This window comes from Dipodomys spectabilis, unplaced genomic scaffold (genome assembly GCF_019054845.1).
Source record: "Dipodomys spectabilis isolate Male_0828 unplaced genomic scaffold, ASM1905484v1 ptg000137l, whole genome shotgun sequence".
NCBI classification, from domain to species: domain Eukaryota; kingdom Metazoa; phylum Chordata; class Mammalia; order Rodentia; family Heteromyidae; genus Dipodomys; species Dipodomys spectabilis.
Genome location: NW_024870814.1, coordinates 7,225,333 through 7,242,046, shown reverse-complemented (window position 1 = coordinate 7,242,046; position 16,714 = coordinate 7,225,333). Strand labels below are relative to the sequence as shown.

The following is a 16,714-nucleotide window of genomic DNA, read 5'->3' as shown; positions in this document are numbered from 1 at the left end:
GCTGTGGCTCAAGTGGTAGAGCGCTAGCCTTGAGCTGAAGAGCTGAGGGACAGCGCCCAGGCCCAGAGTTCAGGCCCCATGACTGGACCCCCCCCCCCAAAAAAAACAACAAATTCTAGATAAGTGGTTCTCAATCTTCCATTTTATGAGTGGAGTTAAAATATAAAATCTTAGCTGGGCATGGGTAGCGCATGCCTGCAATCCTAGCTATTCAGGAGGCTGAGATCTGAGGATAGAAGTTTGAAGCTAGCCTGGTAGGAAAGTCCATGAAATTCTGAACTCCAGTTAACCACCAAAAAGCTGGAAGTGGAGCTGTGGCTCAAGTGGTAAGGCACGGGGCTGGGAAGATGGCTCAGTGGTAGAGCACTTGCCTTGCATGCATGAGGCCCTGGGTTCGATTCCTCAGCACCACATAGCAAAAAGAAAAAAGCCAGAAGTGGCATTGTGGCTCAAGTGGTAGAGCGCTAGCCTTGAGCTGAAGAGCTGAGGGACAGCGCCCAGGCCCAGAGTTCAGGCCCCACGACCGGACCCCCCCCCCCCAAAAAAAAATGGGGCTGGGGAGGTGGCTCAGTGGTAGAGCGCTTGCCTTGCATGCATGAGGCCCTGGGTTCGATTCCCCAGCACCACATAAGCAAAAAGAAAAAAGCCAGAAGTGGTGCTGTGGCTCAAGTGGTAGAGCGCTAGCCTTGAGCTAAAAGAGCTGAGGGACAGCGCCCAGGCCCAGAAGTTCAGACCCCACGACCAGACCCAAAAAAAAAAGTGGTAAGGCACTAGTTTTGAGCAAAAACAACCTTAGGGACTGTGCCCAGGCTCTGAGTTCAAGCCCCATTCTGGCACAAACAAACAACAAAACCACCCACAATGTTGAAGCAAAATAGGATGAAATAGGAGGTAAGTACCAATGAGAGGAGAGAAAGCTAACAAGATGAGCAGTGTTGAATATGTCCATGAAGTTTATTTAAAAGATAAAAATAAAACAATGAAGCTGGGGACCAGTGGCTTACACTTATAATCCTGTCTAGTCAGGAGAGTGAGGTATAGAAGATTGAGGTTCAAAGCTAGGTCAGGCGAAAAAGTCTGTGAGATTCTCATCTCCAATTGACCACAAAAAGCAGAAGTGGAGCTGTGATTCAAGTGGTAGAACATCAGTCTTGAGCAAAAAGGGAAAATGCCCAGATTCCAACACCAGTACAGATATAGACACATACACACACACAGAGACAGACAGACAGATACACACACACACACACACACACACACACACACACACACACACACACGCAAGATAAGAGAAAGTAGAAACTGAAATAGTGTGTAAGGAAGATTAGAGGACTAAGAGTTGATAGGGATACATTGTTTATGTATCACAATGTCACAATGAAACCCTTTTGTATAGCAAATATATGCTAATAAGATTCCTAGACTCCTAGAGCAGCTTAAGCAGTAGTTGCCTGCCTAGCAAGTGTGAGAATCTGAGTTCAAACCCTAGTACTACCACCACCACCACCACCATCACGGACTTTCCTGCCTGGGTTGGCTTTGAACTGCGATCCTCAGATCTCTGCCTCCTGAGTAGCTAGGATTACAGGCATGAGCCACCAGTGCTCGGTTTGTTCTGAAATTTTTATCCACCTCTCTCCCATTGTTTTCTGAATACTAGTATGGGATAAGTGATCTCAATCTGGGTTTGAACTTGGGTTTCCCTTGAAGACTTCATTGAGTTCTTTTAAATGTATTATTATGACTATTATTATTTTATATGTGTATTGTGTGTGTGCATGCATGCATGCATGATGGTATTGGGGTTTGAACTCAAGGCCTCAAATTCTCCCTTAGCTTTATCACTCAAGGCTGGCACCCTGTCACTTGAGCCATACCTCTACTTCCAGATTTTTGTTGGTTAATTGGAGATACGAGTCTGATGGACTTTTCTGCCTGAGCTGGTTTTGAATCTTGATTCTCATATTTCAGGCTCCTGAGTAGCTAGGATTACAGGCATGAAACAACAGTGCCCAGCTTCACTGAGCTCCTACTCTTCCAGATGGACCTGTTGAAGATCATGGGCTCTTCCCAGTCCCTTCCACTTCCCCACCCAGCATAGTTCTTTTGGGGGCCTTCCCCACTGGTTCCCCCAGAGGGCGCACCCCCCTCAGGCCAGAGCCCCAAGGAATCCCCTGTGTGGGCTATAGAACTGGGGCTAACCCTTGACAATATGGCTCTGGGGGAGAAACTGAGTGGTCCTGGCTAGTGTCTCAGAGGGCCTGATGGCTGGGTGCTGCACCTAGGAGGGGCTGTCCAAATCCTGCTTTGACACTATACTTCCATGTGACCTCAGGTAAGTTACTGACTCTGAAACCTTGGGGAATTGAAGGTTTCATGTGAAAACATCACAAAGCAATCCATTTAAATCCCTGCCTTGCAATCTAAAATGTAATTGATTTAAGTGATAGTTACTGTTATTAGGTTTGGGTGAATGGGCTGCCATTGAGTTGCATTTTCTCATCTGATGGTGAGATGTCTTCAATTAAAAGTAAGGCTACAGGGTAGATAAGGAAGGGACATAGTTTTCTAAGAGTGAGAGGAGGAAGCAAAGCAAATTGTGCGACTACTATGTGCTGTGTGACACATGATGTGGAGCAAGGACAGCAGGGAACACACTGGGTACAGGAGTTGGAAGAGAGTGTTTCGCTAGACACTGTTGGCTCACATCTGTCTGTAATCCCAGCTAAACAGGGGGCTGAGATCTTTGAAGACAGCCAAGGCAGATAATTCCAAGAGACTCTTATCTCCAGTTAGGCTGAAAAAAAACCAGAAGTAGAGGTGTGACTCCAGTGGTAGAGCATTAGTCTTGAGTGAAAAAACCAAGTAAGAACTCACAACCCTCAGTTTAAGAGAGAGCTGGAGCCGGGCGCCGGTGGCTCACGCCTGTAATCCTAGCTACTCAGGAGGCTGAGATCTGAGGATCATAGTTCAAAGCCAGCCTGGGCAGGAAAGTCTATGAAACTCTTATCTCCAATAAACCACCAGAAAACTGGAAGTGGCGCTGTAGCTCAAGCGCTAGAGCGCTAACCTTGAGCTGAAGAGCTGAGGCACAGTGCTCAGGCCCAAAGTTCAAGCCCCAAGACCAACAACAACAACAAAAAGAGAGAGAGAGCTGGGCACTGGTAGCTCACACCTGTAATTAATGTCTAAGGAGGCTGAGATCTGAGGATCATAGTTCAAGGCCAGCCCGGGCAAGAAAGGCCATGAGACTCTTATGTCCAATTAACCACTCAAAAAATCGAAGTGGAGCTGTGGCTCAAAGTGGTAGAATACTAGCCCTGACCAAAAGAGCTCAGGAATAGTGTCCAGGTCCCAGGACTGGAGGGGGGAGGGAGGGACAGAGAGAGAGAGAGAGAGAGAGAGAGAGTTGCTTTTCCCACCAATTTCACTTGAAGCCCGGGCACAGAGGAAGCTCAAAGTGAACAAAACCTAGGAAGGGATTAGGTGACTCAGAAAAGAGAGAGGCTGGACCAGGAGGTCAGATAGCAGCAGACACTGTCTCCAGTGGACCACTACCTGGAGCACCCCCCTAGACAGTGACCAAAATGAAGTCCCTGAGCCCACACATAGCACTGAATCTTCTGACCCAGAAATTATGCCCCAGCCCTTATGACTTTTTTTTTTTTTTTGGGTCCGGTCGTGGGGCCTGAACTCTGGGTCTGGGCGCTGTCCCTCAGCTCTTCAGCTCAAGGCTAGCGCTCTACCACTTGAGCCACAGCGCCACTTCCGGCTTTTTTCTTTTTGCTTATGTGGTGCTGAGGAATTGAACCCAGGATCTCAGGCATGCAAGGCAAGCACTCTACCACTGAGCCACCTTCCCAGCCCCTTATGACTTTTGTACCTGTTCTCTCAAGAATGAATTGCAAATAGGTATGTTACTTGATTGAGAAATCCAATAGTCCAGTGCAATCTGATTTTGCCACTAACCAACACTCAGGACTTGAGTAAGTCCTGACAAGTAAGTTACTTGTCTTAGATGTCAGTTTCTTTATTTCTAAAATGGAGCAATAATAATATTCACTTCCTAAGACTGTCAAGAGCTTAAATAGGTTATATCCATTTGACATGATCCAGGCTCTTCTAAAATTATAAGCATTTCATTTAGTATTTGACCTTTCTTTCTCCTTCCCTCCCTTCCCCTTCCTTGCCCTCTCTTCCTCCTTCCCTCCCCCCCTTCCTTCCTTTCTTCCTTCTTTTTTTTGTGGTGCATAAGATTGAACTCCTGGCCTCATGTTTGCTAGACACTTGCCTAACTCTACCACTTGAGCCATATTCCCAGTCCTTTTTTATTTTAGTTTGTTTTTCATGTAGGGTCTTGTACTTTCCCCAGGCATGATCCTCCTATCTCCTCCTTCCAAATAGCTGGGATTACAAGCATTTATCATCACACCCAGACTCTGGGTGTTCAAAGTACATCTTCAAGCATTACAGTGTCTTCTTCTACAAAGGAATTTTATAATATGATGGCAAATGTCCTCATTTACCTTTTTGACTAAAATGCCAGGTTTCCGATGATACTTTAAACATCAAGAAACAGATATGTTCAGATTTTGGCCTGACTGAGTGAACAAACAAGAACAGAGTGAATGTTATGAACAATGTATGGAACAGGAATTGTCGCTTTTTAGTGGACTGTCTTGATCTTTGCAATCATTAGAACTAGATAATAGAATTTCCTATCATTTAGTAGTCCATAACTGAGTTGGTCCCTTTTCAAAGTGAACATTTGTGTTTTTCACCTATTTCATTTGGTAATAAGTTGAGGGATTTTTTTAAACATCCATAATTGCTTTGTAGAACAATGAAACTTACTGAAATTGTTTTAAAAAGCAGAGAAGGGAACAAGAGAGCAATAGAGGCTGAGGTTGATGTGATATATTGTATATATGTGTGGAAATGTCACAATAAAGTCTCTCCTTGTACAACTAATATATGCTAATATTAAAAATCTAGACTTGTACCTGGTGGCTCCCAACTCGTGGCTCATGCCTATAATCCTAGCTACTCAGGAGGTAGAAATCTGAGGATCATGGCTCAAAGCCAGCCTGGGAAGGAAACTTCTTGAGCCTCTTATCTCCAATAAATTACTCCAAAAAAAGCCAGAATTAGAGTTGTGGGTCAAGTGGTAAAGCACTATCCTTGAGCAAAAAAGCTCAAGGACAGTAGCTAGGTTCTGAGTTCAAGCCCCAGAACCAGCACACACATACAAAACAATCTTTTCATCTTTCACTTGTGACTCACTCCTATGATCCTAGCTACATAGGAGGTTGAGTCCCATAGCCAATCTTGGCAGAAAAGTATGTGAGATTCCTTCTCCAATTAACCAGCAAAATGTGAGACTGAAGGTATGGCTCAAGTGGTAGAGAGCTAGGCTTGAGTGAAAAAGCCAAGCCAACACTTGAGGCCCTGTGTTCAAACTCAAGTACCAGCATGCATATACACAGGCACACACACACACACACACACACACACACACACACACCACAAATTCTTTTGTTCAAAAATAGCTAGAAAGGTTTGAGTTAGCATATTTCAAGGACACTCAAATGTATAATATTCAGAAACATTGCATAGAAACATTCATTTTGCCAGTAGAAAACTTTGGAGTATCTGTGGGCTATTTAATGGTTAATCTCTATTATCTCCTACCTGATACACACAATATACATACACACACAATATATATATATATATATATATATATATACATGTTCTCTATATGTATATGTGTATATACATGTGTATATGTATATATACATACATATATGTATGTATACACACACACACACAGAGCCAGACACTGTGACTCACACCTGTAATCCTAGCTACTCAGGAAGTTGAGATCAGAGAATCATGGTTCAAAGCCTGTCCAGGCAGGAAAGTCCAGGAGACTCTTAACTCTAATTATCCAGCAAAAAGCCAGAAGTGGATCTGTGGCTCAAGCAGACCTTTGGCATAAGCAGTAGAGAGCTAGCCTTGACTGCAAAAACCAAATGAGAGCTCAAGGCCTTGAGTTCAGGCTTGAGTACCAGCACACAAAAGAGAATGGCAATAACTCCTATTTATGGAGAGTACAGTGTAGTAGACATTTGAGGAAAAGTCCTTTGAGACATTAGCTCTAAGGGGTTGGAGGTATTTTTGTTTCTACTTTACAGATTATTGTATACTTCATGTTGCTTCTTCAGCTCAATCATGCCCTAAATACATCCTATCTTCAGCCTTATCATCTCTTCCTTCCTTTCTTTTTCTGGATACATCTTATCTGCTCTTCTCTGTTACTTGTTAGCTCCTTGACTTTGGACATATTATATAGGTCAAAAAGCCTGATATGAAGCTAAACTAAGACAATGCTTATAAAGTGCTTAGCATAGTGCTTAGAAAATGGCAGTTTTAAAAAATCATTTCATTATTAGCAAGACCTGTATTATCACCTCCAAATGACTTTGCTTCCAGACTTGCATATTTTGTGCAAAATTCTGGACATTTAGCCAGGTGCTGGTGACTAACACCTATTCCTAACTACTCAGAAGGCTGAGATCTGAGGATCTAAACCAGCCTGGACAGGAAAGTCTGTGAAACTCTTATCTCCAATTAACCACTAAAAAGCTGGAAGTGGAGCTGTGGCTCAAGTGGTAGAGTGCTAGCCTTGAGTAAAAATTTTGGTCAAGGACAGTGCCCAGGCCCTGAGTTCAAGCCCAGGACTAGCACGCGCTTGCACACACACACACACACACACACACACACACACACACTCATACTCTGATTACAGATACTACTTGTACCCTCAGACTTTAGTGTCTCTCTGCTGTACAGATATGGAGTGCATCCTGACCCTGAGCCCATTCCTGAACTTTGCATACTTCTGTCAGAAAGCCACCTGGGCCTGGCTGTCTAAACCACCTGGCTCTTCACTGTGCACAAATGGGATTCCTACCTTGGATCATGCAGGTGATGTAGAAAGAGCCCTGACTACAGAGCTCAGAAAGGTCTAGGCAGCACTGAGGGAGGGTGGGGTTCTCAGGGAAGCTACCCTGTACTTGCATCATCTTCCACAAAAGGTTACCTACACTAGGTAGCTTAAAACAACAGAAATTGATTCTCTTAGTTATGGAAGTCAGAGGTCCAAAATCAAGGTGTTGGCAGGTGATTCCTTTGGAAGGGTCTGGAGGAGAATATTTCCATGTCTCTGTCCTAGCTTCTAGTGACTTCCTTGACTCCTACTCACAATGCTCCAATCTTGTCCTCCTCATCCCATGGACTTCTTCCTGTGCATGTCTCTGTTTCTTCTCTCCCCTTGTCTCTTCCCTCCTCCTCTCCCCTCATCTCCTCTCATATCGCCTTCTTCTTCTCCCTCTTCCTCTCTCTTCCTCCTTTTTCCTCTCCCCCTCCTCTTCCTCCTCTTTTCCCCCTTTTCCTTTTTTCCTTCGCCCATTTTGTTTTGGTGCTAGGCATAGAGAACACAGGCTCTCATGCATGCAAAGCAAGCATTTATCATTGAGCTACATCCCCAGTCATCCCCTCTTCTTTTATTTGTTCAGTCGTGGGTCTTGAACTCTGGGCTGGGGCGCTGTCCCTGAGCTCTTCAGCTTAAGGCAAGTACTCTACCACTTGAGCCACAATGCCACTTCTGGTTTTCTGGTGGTTAATTGGAGATGAGAGTTTCACAGATGTTCCTACCTGGCTGTCTTTGAACTGATTCTCAGATCTCAGCCTCCTGAGGAGCTAGCATTATAGGCAGGAGCCACTGGTACCTGTATTTTTATGGCTGTAACTTTTAAAATTTATTTCATAATAGTACTAGACATTGATCCCAGAGCCTTGTACTTACTAGACAGTCACTCTAGAACTTGAGCCATGCCCATCAGCAGGTCCTAGATTTAGATATTCCCACACAAATCTCACAGTGTTCATTTGAATGCCAGTCAATGATTTTTGTTTAATGATAGATGGAGCTGGGTGCTGGTGATTCACAACTGTAATTTTAGCCATTCAGGAGGTTGAGAGCTAAGGATCATGGTTCAAAGCCATTCTACAAAAAAAGTCCATGAGACTTTTTTTTTTGTCAGTTGTGGGGCTTGAACTCTAGGTTTGGATGCTGTCCCTCAGCTCTTCAGCTCAAGGCGAGCACTCTACCACTTGAGCTACAGTGCCACTTCTGGCTTTCTGATAGTTTATTGGAGATAAGAGTTTCATGGACTTTCTTGCCCGGGCTGGCTTTGAACTGAGATTCTCAGATCTCAGCCTCCTGAGTAGCTAGGATTACAGGAGTAAGCCACCGGCACCTGGCTGAAACTCTTATATTCAATGAACTATTCAAAAAAAAGCTGGAAGTGGCTCTGTGGCTACAGATTGGGTGGCTTACAAACAACACAAATTTATTTTGCTGTTCTAGAGCAGGAAAGTTGAAGACAAAGGCACCAGCAGATTCAGTGCTGGTGTGAGGTCAGTCCCCTGGTTCATAGCTGGCGCTGTCTCACTGTGCCCTGCCTCTGGGAGAAGGGGTGACTGGTCCATCTGGGCTTTCTTTTAAAGAGTCCTAGTCCTCATGATCTCATCACATCCCAATGTGCCCTCTCTCTCTCTCTTTCTCCCTCTCTTCTCTCTCTCTCTCTCTCTCTCTCTCTCTCTCTCTCTCTCTCTCTCTCACACACACACACACTATCACCTTGGGAATTAGGTTTCAACATGAATTTCTTGGGGGACACAAATAGACTGTAGCATGCAGCATTTAGGTAAAATAAAAAGAAATGTCTTGGCTTGAAAGAGTTTGTGTGTGTGTGTGTGTGTGTGTGTGTGTGTGTGTGCGCGTGCCAGTACTGGGGCTTGAACTCAGGGCCTTGTGCTCTTGCTTGGCTTTTTGGCTGAAGGCTGTCATTCTACCAATTGAGCTATAAGTCCAATTCCAGATTTTTGGTGGTGAATTAGAGATTAGAATCTCAAAGGCTTTTCTTCCCAATCTGGCTTTGAACTAACCCTCACATTTCAGTCCTCTGAGTAGCTAGGATTATAGACATGAACTACCAGTGTCTAGCTTTGACTTAAAATATTCTTAAGAACTCAGTGTTTGAGATACTGTCTGAGTGTTTGAAGTTTATAACAAAGGATTCTCTGCCTCTTATGTCTTCTGAGACAAACTTCTTTTCAAATATTCTATCTATTATCCAAAAATAGCATATTTATATTTGTAAGGTAGCTATCCAGCTCAGGGACATAAAATAAAAACGAAACATCTCTCCTGTCCCTAGCATATAATTAGTCCTTCATTGAACAATGGAACACCTAGTAGGTCAGATACTGTGGCTTCAACCTATTGTTCCTACTCAAGGGAGCTCATCTGTGTCACAGATGCATATCCCTTAGCAGAGGAGACAGGGACATGGAGTTCAGAGAATGCATATGAATGCTGCTTGTGGCTGGGGGTCAGGAAAGACTTTCCAGAAATGAGAATAGCCTGATCAGGAAAGAAGAAATAGGTGAGTAGGTATGGAGTGTGGTGTGGAGGCAGTCCCACCAACCACTAGACAGAGATGGGAAGAGAGAGTACCTGGTTTATGAGGAGGAAAAGTAACCATGATCAAGTAGTAGATGCTGCTGGTGAGCTTGCTCCACCAAGGTGGAAAAGCCAGGCACTAAGCTTTGGGGCTGATCATGGGGGACGGCAGGAAACAGAGAGAAGGGAATGACTTACATCCACACCCAGGAAGACTGATTTTGCTCCTCCTCATCCTCCCCATGATTCTCTGGGCATGAGGTTTCTCACCTTCCTTCTTGTGAAGTTCTCCTTACCTCTGGGATCCCTTCCTCCTGGAGCTCCTAAAAGGTTGTGGAATTAGGTCTACCAGACTCTGAAATGATTCATAGAGTGGTCCTATCTGTCTGCTCAGATGCCCCTTCATATCTCCTCTCCTCAGTTTCACCCCCTCTTCTGTTCACTTCCATGCTCCCTAGCTCCCCCACTACCACTGCCACCTGAATTGCAGTGGTAAAACCAAGGTATGTTGATGTATGGTGAGTGAGTCAGACCACTTGGCATAACTGGTTGGAATATAGATTTCAGGTCCTACTTCTTAGAGTTACTTTTTTACTTTTTTGGGTCCTGGGTAAGTCTTTCTGTTAAACTTTTATATAATGTATATTGAATATAATGACTGCATTTGCTCACCTTCCTTCCTCCATTTGTGTGCCCCACATTTGTGTACATGTGTGCACGCGCATGCACGTGTGCACGCTGCTACTGGGGCTTGAACTCAGAACTTTGCTATCTTACTCATATTTTCATTTGAGGCTGGCACTCTATCACTTGAGCCACAGCTCCGCTTCCAGTTATGGAGATAAGAGTCTCACAAACTTTTCTACTAAGGCTTGCATTGAAACATCATCTTTAGATCTCAGTCTCCTGAGTAGCTAGGATTATAGGCATGAGCCACTGACATCCAGCAAGTCTTCTTTAGATAGACCATTTTTCTCCATAACAAATATTTAAAATTATATTTTACCACTGCACAGAGTCAAAGACAGAACCCAGAATACATTATGTTCATTTTCCCCCTTATCGTTTTTAAAGAAATTAAAACATGTTCATGGGCACTTTAATATCATGGCTATTCCCCTGTGCTTGGTGTGAATGGCTTTCCTGTTTCTCTTGGATGTTTGGACCAGGAGATAGGGAATTTGCCCTTGAACGTTATGATGCTGGCTGCATCTAGAGGAAGAAAGACATCCATGATTTTTTAAGTGGTTCCAAATATAAGAAAGTAAGAACAGATCACAGGGGATAATCTATGGGGCTCTCAGGTACCTGGAGTCTTCAATCTTAGCCCACCTTCTCTCTGAGTGTGGTATACTTTATTTAATGAATAGAAAATTACTTCACCTTCTGAATATTTTATTTATTGTACTTTGAAAGCTTTTTCTTTAGGGTGCTTATGATACTTATAATTGTCCCTAGGTGTTTTATATTTATCATTAATTTTATTCATTTTTTGTTTATGTGGTACTGAAGAATTGAACCCAGGGCCTTATGTATGCTAGTCATGCTATCACTAAGCCACATTCCCAGCTCTCCCTGGATGTTTTTTAATGCATTTTGTCTAATTAGCCTGTTTAGACATGTTCCTGAATTCTTACTATTTGGGAAGGAATATAGCAATCAATGACATCTTTGAGAGATGCATAAAATGTTTGAACGCGCTCCTGAGAACAATGGACAAATTCATACATTAACTAATAAGTAGATACATTTGCTGAGGTTTGCAAGGGTGTGTGGGTCCTAGGTGAAACACTTCAGGCCCAGTACCTGGGCTCTGGGAAAAGAAAGCCTTACCCCAGGACCTTGTATTCCCACATGCTGTCTCCCTACTCCTGGAATCCTGAATCCTGGTGAGAACACGCAGCTGCTCCAGCTATTAGCAAGGACGCTTCAGCAGTCAGGCTGAATCTGACTCTGTCAGTGCTGACCAGGACTTAACTGCTCCTGGGATCCCAGTCTCCATGGGAAAAGGCATTCCTGCATCCACAACAGACTTCTGAAGGACTGGCAGCAACCATCAGAGTGTGTCACTGGGGCTGGTTGTCTTGATGGTAATTTATTTAATGAGCCCAACAGTAAGAACAAACAAAGCAGTCTTTTCTGGGCCTTTTCTCATGGCCCTGGCTCAGGGTTTAAATCCTTCCCTTCCAAATTCAAGTGTTCTTCAAGGCTGCCCAGCACTTATCACAACAGACTCCACATAGATTAATTCGTTTATGGGAGTCATTTGCCCAGTCCCCACAGAACCCACTGCTGTGTGTAGGGGGAAAGGCCTTAATTAATTCTGAAGTAAAATAGGAAAAAAAATAGCCTGTATCTGTCCACTCTACTAATCAGCAAACTAAACTTAAGGTAAAAATTGAAGACAAAAATCTCACAACATTCAGCTAGCTCAAACTATCAACACTGTTGTTTTCTTTAAAGTAACTATGTTAATGGAATCAATTAAAATATAAAATTTTAAGATTATTTTGTAAAAATAATACTGTAGTACATGGTTATTGAGTGAAAATTATACAAATAGCCAGTATTAAAAAAGCAAATGTAGCCAAGCACTGATGGCTCATGCCTGTAATCCTAGCTACTCAAAGGGCTGAGATCAGAAGGCTGTGGTTCAAAGCCAGCCTGGACAGGAAAGTCCATGAGACTCTTTAGCTACAATTAACCACCAAAAAGCTGAAAATGGAGTTGTAGTTTGAGTAGCAGTGTAAGCTTTGAGCAAAACAAAACAAAACAAAAGCACAAGGATAGTGCCCAGGCCCTGAGTTAAAGCCCTAGGACCAACATAAGCATACACACACACACATATATATGTATATGTATATATATGGATGTGAGAAATGCATACTAATGCATTGAACATTTATATATAGTGTTTATGTTACATAAAATAATTACATGTTATTTATTAGATTTAATATAAATTATTTCAGTTATATAAATACAATTATATGTTCTGTACATTACATTACTTACGTTCTTTTTGTTTAATAACCAGATACACTTTTAAAAACTTGTATTGCTACAAATCAAACTCAGTTTCTCCATAACTTACCAGCCCTTACAGTATTATTGTTTTAACAAAACATTAATTGTTGTCAGGTGCCAGTGGCTCAGAAGGCTGAAATCCAAGTATGGAGATTCAAAGCCAGCTTAAGCAGAACTGTGACTCTTATCTTCAATTAACCAGCAAAAAGCCAGACGTGGAGCTGTGGCTCAAGTGGTAGAACGCCAGCTTTGAGTAAAAGTGAGTGCAGGCCCTAGTACCAGAAAAACACAAACAAAGTCAATGTTGTTTTGTTGTGACAGTGATGGGAAAGTAGGTAAAATTTAGAGATTATTTTGGTGTGTATATGTTTAGGTGTTATCTGGTTCACACCCAGTATACTTGTTACCTCATTTAGCTAAGAGCTATAGCTGTTGCTGTAATTTTGCATCCTTCTGAAATAGACTCTTTTTCTTGGAATAACCTGAATTTCATGAAGGCAAGAGCATGAGCCAGAATTCCTCTGGCCTGGCTTCTTGGCTTGTATAACCAGCTCAGCTCTCACATTTGTAGGGAGACTTCTTTTTCCCGACTTCTTGGCCAGCTCTATTGGAACAATGACATTTCAGAGAAGTGTGACCTTCCTCTACATCTCTCAGTGGGAAGCTACCCATGAAATTTAATCATCACCCTCCAGGTTGGCACCCAAGGATGCTGAGTCCACCAGGGGAAGAGGGTCACTGTGAACATTTCTCAGCATTTGTTCAGTCCAGCTTTGTAGAATAATGCATGAATTCTTTAGAATTCTTTAGAATTCACCACCAGGACTGTAGGCCCTTTCAAAGAATATTAGGATGCTAAAGAAAGGTTGAGGCTGAAGCAGGGACTGGGAGGGATCAGCCTACTCTCTGGCTTTTGACAGAAGTTCCATTTTTGCTAGGACTGCCCACCTAGATGGGGATGTGAGTCTGAGGCTGCTGGAGCCACTTTGGGTTGGTTTCTGGGTAGCTGTCAGTTTCATACAGATGTAAATAACAGAAAGAAAGAGCTCCGTATGTTGATTTGGGTGGAGAAATACAGTGCTAGAAAAATTAACATGATCTGGAAGCTTATATATTTTCATTCAATCATTCAGTCAGACAAGCTTACATGGAATTGCTGCCATGACTTTCCTAGAGCCAAGGAGCTGGGAATCATGGGTGAATAAACCAGAGTCAGACTGGCTAACATTTCCTAGTCTAATGAGATTGAAAGGTTTGTAATGAAATGTAAGCCAGTGCAATGCTCCGGAATAGGTGAATAAAACTTCTAGAAAGAAGCGAAGTAGGAAGTTGACTGGGTAAGCTGTAGACAGAGTGGTTAAAGAGGTCAAGGAGCCAAGTGCTGGAAGCTCACACTTGTAATCTTAGCTAGTTAGGAGGCTGAGATAGAAGGATTGTCATTTAAAGTTAGCCTGGGCAGTAAAGTCTGAGAAGCTCTTATATCCACTGAACCAGCAAAAACACAGAAGTAGAAGTGTAGCTCAAGTTGTAGAGAGCCAGTCTTGAGCGGAAAAGCCAAATGAGAACACAAGGTCCTGAGTTCAAACCCCAACACTGAAGCAAACAAAACAAACCAAAAGAGGCAAAAGAGATGGGAGAAGAATCTTTCTGACACTGAGTCCAAGCATGAGTGCTAGATGGATACTACAATGTTGGGTGTGGTGATGAGAATCAATATTAAAATCCACCTCATGGAGGGCATGTGCTCTAGATTCACACCTTCTCTTCCTTCACTCATTCCAGAAATGTGTCGAGTGCCCTGAGGAAGAACTGGTAAAATAAATACTGTTAAATAAAATACTTGGCACTCAACAATGAACAAATCAAAGTGTGAAACAGGTGAGCTCATAGTCTAGGGGAATAGAGAGAAAGTAAACATAATAAATGAGCCAAGTCATATCCAGCTTGTGCTCTTTATTCCCAGGAGTTATGTCCTATGAAGTTACCACAAACTCTGCATTAAAGAATACTGTACTTTTGCCCCAAAGGAAATTCTGGGAAATTCTGAGTTAGGTTCCTGTAAGCCTCTGGTCCTAACATTTTTATTGACTGATCAATATATGACTTTGCCTTATGGGTGTTTCTATTTGATAAATATGGTTAGTTCATTGACATTGAGCTCACTGCCAACTCACAACACAAGCTTGGGGGCCTTTTCAAAATTATCAAGCTCAAAAAACTCAGCAGAAGAAGGAAAATGAAAGCACAAAATGGACTACAGAGAGGACACTTGATTGTCATATGAAAACTGAATCAAGAAGGCAGAATATTACTTGTTGAACCTCAGCTGCTAATGTCCATAAGTGATGATTCAAAATGGTTCACTACTGTGCACATGCTGGTGTCTCATCAGGCCAAACCTGAAGCTAGAATTGCCTCCAAAGCACTAGCAGGCCAGGTGTTAGTGGCTCATGCTTTAATCCTAGCTACTCAGGAGGCTGAGACCTGAGGATCATGGTTTTATCAATTAATCATCAAAAGGCCAGAAGTGGAGGTATGACTCAAATAGTAGAGTGCCAGTCTTGAGCAAAAAATGCCAAGGGCAGCATCCAGGCCCTAAGTATCAGCATACACACACACACACACACACACACACACACACACACACACACACACACACACACACACACACACACACACAAAACATATCCACACAGAGCAGGGGTAGGGGAGTTACCTTTGAGGGTGTTCCCAACCACAATTCAGAGAGCGATCCCGCTTGGATGTCAAACAAAGAAACAATAACCTCCAAACAATAACCTCATTAGTCCAAAGTATCTATCGAAAAACTTGGTACAGAATGCTATGACATGTCTTTGGGCAGACATTGAGAGACAGGGATGTCCTACATAGGTGTGTATGCAGTAAAAGTATGGGTATAGTGTGTGTGTGTGTGTGTATATATATATATATATATATATATATATATATGCATGTATATATATATATGCATGTATATATATATATGCATGTATATATATATGCATATATATATATATATATATACATGAGTGTAAGGAATTTGGTTCAGAGACAAGAATGTTTGTTTCATCTTTGGAACAATCATCTGAAAATGAACATGAACAACTATGTAAACATGGTTATCAGTTCCTGGTAATATTAGAGGCCCAGCTTGGGTTCTAGCCTTCTGGAAAAACATGTAGTTGGCTGGGCCATAGAAGGGTCAAGGTATGCTGTGTTATCAGTAGGGATAAGAGGAAAAACAGGGGCCTGGGACCCTGCAGTTTGCAGATGACTAGAAAAAGTTCTGTATATGTCAGTGGGGGAATTACAGATATATTTTAGCAAATATGCAAGTACAAAATCTGCAAATAATGAGAATCAACTGCATGTAGTATTTTGAAAAGTGAAAAATTAAGAAGGAAAATAAAGGTCCTTGGAGAGCTTTCTAGGCTGTCATGTGATTTGGGGGTTGGGGGCAGGGTCCAGATCACAGATGCCAGGGCTCTACTTCTGAAAAACCAGCACCAATGGCTTCTTATAAGTCATAGGGTGTTGATGAACATCACACAGCCTTCAAAAGGTCTCCAGCAGGAAAGCCTTTGGTAAGAACAACCGGCCTTTTGTGCATATCTGGATCCACATCATTGGCCATATTTTCCTTTCTACTCCAGAAATGAATAAACACCTCATAAAGCTCATGATAGTTGTATCAAGTACTTTATTTTATTTATTTATTTCCAGTCCTGGGGCTTGAACTCAGGGCTTGGGCACTGTCCCTGAGCTTCTTTTGCTCAAAGCTAATACTCTTCCACTTGAGCCACAGTGCTACTTTTAGCTTTTTCTGTTTATGTGCTACTGAGGAATTGAGCCCAAGGCTTCATGCATGCTAGGCAAGCACTCTACCACTAAGCCCCAGTCCCAGTCCCATATGAAGTACTTTACAGAGAAGTCTCATTGAGCTTCACAAAAACCTTATGAAGCAAGAAGGGCAAAGGTAATTTTTGCTTTATAGGTGTGTGTCTAGCTTCATTACAAAAGGTGACTCACCAGTTAAGGGACACTTTTGTTTTGTTTTGTTTTTGGTCTGGTCATGGGGCCTGAACTCTGGGCCTGGGCCCTGTCTCTCAGCTCTTCGGCTCAAGGCTAGCGCTC

At 42.7% G+C, this 16,714-nt stretch overlaps 1 non-coding gene across 1 annotated transcript; it reads left to right on the top strand.

Annotated features, from left to right (window-relative positions):
• Positions 1 to 557: 557 nt before the first annotated feature.
• On the top strand, positions 558 to 626 carry Trnaa-ugc. Its single transcript has one exon. It is a non-coding gene; the product is annotated as a tRNA-Ala (tRNA).
• The last annotated feature ends 16,088 nt before the right edge of the window (positions 627 to 16,714 follow it).